A 3,041-nucleotide genomic window follows, 5' to 3' on the forward strand; every position below is an offset into this window, starting at 1 on the left:
ATATCATGTAATAGGAACTGACTCTGTAGCTGTTTTTCCAGACAAATTTCCCTTTAAAAAGAACTTTGAAGCTCTTTCAGCCATAATTCACCGTTATCGTACTTTAGCCCCATGCTGGGTAGTGAGATATGGGAGTAGGGAAGTGTTCCGTAATCCAGAACTAAACACCGACCCCGGGTCAGGTGGTTGCTTAGCTCCTCCCCCTCCCCATTAAAAGGGACCTGAGGAAGCTAGAGTTGGGTAATTGTCTTCCAGCTGGTCCAGGTGAGGTAAGTTTCTAGTAGAGTCTTTATAATGGAAAATGCTTCTGGGTGTGTTTTTAAATGGCTAGTTTTCCCCCTCCCTCTGCCTGAGGCACCAGGTGATTTTCCTTGGTTCTTCTCTCCCAGATCCTGCGGGAGGTTCTTGGAGGCGAAGCCTACAGGAGTGCGGGGGATTCCTCTAAGACCGCAGTCCCCGGAGTCTCTGACACCAGCCCTCACGAGTCCTCTAACAATTTGTCAAAATTGCCATTTACGTGTCCTCACTAGTGTATGACTGAGCGGCCTCTGCTCCAGGTAAGCTGCGAGTTTCTGTACTGCCCTCTCCAAAATTTGGGTGGGAGTTTGCACCAGGGCCTCAGTTCTCTGACGGTGCCATGAAAAGTCATTGATTTTCAGTTCGTTTGGCTTCTTCTTGGTGTAGGGATGTGCGTGCATGATGACATACAAGCTTTTCAGATGTGGAGGCTGGACCTAGAAGATTTTCATGCACTCTCTTTTAAAAACGAACAGTGTGTAAAGTGCACTGTTCCTCAAAGGAAAGTAAATATATTGGTCCCTCCACCTCACTGAGTGTTAATATATTATTTTATTATAATTTTATGTTCAAACAAACAGAAATTTAGACCAAATTGCATGGGTGTATAGTTCCTAACTAGCCATGGAAATACAGTGCATTTGTAAATTAAATTAAAATTCCTACAAAAATCCTAAAACTTTAATCAACAATATAACTTTAAGACTGTGTGGTTGAACCAAAAGTTTTTATTAGATTTAATAGAAAAAATGTACTGCTCAGTTCTGATACCACACTTACTTAGTCTGTATTAACTTTAATGAGTACTTCTGTAGAAAACTTGTTTATATAAAGTTATATAAAATGTTGCTGATAACATCAAGGCTTTTTTCCCCTTATAACCAAAAGTCTGCTAGAATGAAGTTTTTCAATATCCGTTTTGATGAAGTATGGTAGTTCTTAAATGCATTATATTCACATGGAGAGATGTGTCCATTGCAACATTATTGTATTAAAATCGCTGCCTTGGGTTCTCAATAGGAAAAAAAGATCTTTGCAAATTGATCACATAAATATATGGTAGAATTTACCTTGTAACTATTGACCGGTTGCAATTTTAGATATGCAAAATTGTATCTCCTAATGAGTGTATAATAGGAAATATAATTTTTTTTTACTTCAGCATGCATACCTCTACCACAATGAGCCCCATGAGACTCAAGTCACTTTGTGCCTTATAAAGCTTTGAGTATTAGCATAATGTTATCTGGCCTTCACACTAGATACAAATGTTCATGAGCATCCCCCTGATAGTGAAGCCATCATGTAGATGGTCTGGTATAGACCCATGTCTGTGGTTTGTTTTCCATATAAATTTGTGATAAAGACCCCTGATAATACATACACTGAGAAACTGAAGAGGAAAATGTCCCTTTTGCTTAGTTTTGAAATCAGACTTAGTTGGGTTTAAATACCAGCTCAGGTGACTCATAGTTCTGTGGTCTTAATATCTCTGAGGCTCAATTTCTTAGTTGGGAAAACGACCTGACAAAGTTGCTGTGAAACCAAATGGAATGATCCATGTAAAGCCCCAACTCCTGGACATTCCCTCTGTTCTTTCAGTCAGTCATTAGCTTGATCTGAACATTATTCCACCTGGTTCTTCAGTAAGACATCTTACTTAGAGTAAAACCTAATAACTAATATCATGTAATATTGTATAATATTAACTTATGCATATATATAGTTGATGCCTAAATGATGTAGGAGTTAGGGGCACTGACTTTCCAACCCCCCCCACTTGAAAATCTACATACAAGTTTTGACTCCCCCAATACTTAATCACAATAGTCTACTGTTGACCAAGACTTACCAATAAAATAAACAGCTGATTAACACATATTTTGTATGTTATATGTATTATATGCTATATTCTTGCTAGAATAAAGTAAGCTAGAACAAAGAAAATATTGCTAAAATCATAAGGAAGAAAGATACATTTATAGTACTATACCACATTTATTGAAAAAAATACATGTATGAAGGGACTCATTTTATGCAAAGCCATTTTGTTCATGGATTAACTGTTTTATATATATATGTACATATGTGTATATATATGTGTGTGTGTGTGTGTGTGTATATGTATGTGTGTATTTGCATGTGTGTTTGTATATATACAGAGAGTCTGGCTGAGGATTGTGGAAGTAATCAAACAGAGAAGTGGTTCACATTGTGGCAGTAAAAATACATACATACCAATATTACAGAGACATCCTAGAAATATAGTCCACTCTGACAGAAATAAACCTCATTAGGATAGAATTTTGGAAAGTTGATCTTAGCCTGTTATTCCCAGAGTCTGGCATTTCTAAACACCTAGTTTTGACAGGGGCACATAAATTTAACAATATAGAAAGGAGTTCTTAAACTGCAGATTTTTAAAAAATGCCAAAAGGACCATATTCTATAAAATGATGTATTTGCAAATGATCATAAAGGAAATAGAGTGAGTTCTGATGTTCACCTCCAGTTCTTCTTCCCTAAGAATTTGGTGAGAAAGTTAAACTAACTTGGTTAAGGAGTCTGATTCAGTCTGCATCCATGTCTGTGACCCTAACTTCTTGTCTAAAGCTGTCTGACTTACTGTCTCTGCTGCTTGATTCAATGTCTCTGTTACTATTACTGTTAGTATTTTGTTTTTAAATCTTTATTTTTGAGAGGCAGAGATAGAGCACAAGTGGGGAGGGGCAGAGAGAGAGAGA

At 37.1% G+C, this 3,041-nt stretch overlaps 1 protein-coding gene across 2 annotated transcripts in view; it reads left to right on the forward strand.

Annotated features, from left to right (window-relative positions):
- Positions 1-210: 210 nt before the first annotated feature.
- MSR1 (macrophage scavenger receptor 1) overlaps positions 211-3,041 on the forward strand; it is an 80,730-nt gene continuing 77,899 nt past the window's right edge. For both annotated transcript variants that reach the window (XM_029935184.1, XM_029935198.1), the window contains exons 1-2: positions 211-269; positions 390-557. The gene's annotated coding sequence lies outside the window, so the exon portion shown is untranslated. The remainder of the gene's footprint in view (positions 270-389; positions 558-3,041) is intronic.

The sequence above is a fragment of the Suricata suricatta genome, chromosome 1 (assembly GCF_006229205.1).
Source record: "Suricata suricatta isolate VVHF042 chromosome 1, meerkat_22Aug2017_6uvM2_HiC, whole genome shotgun sequence".
Lineage (NCBI taxonomy): Eukaryota > Metazoa > Chordata > Mammalia > Carnivora > Herpestidae > Suricata > Suricata suricatta.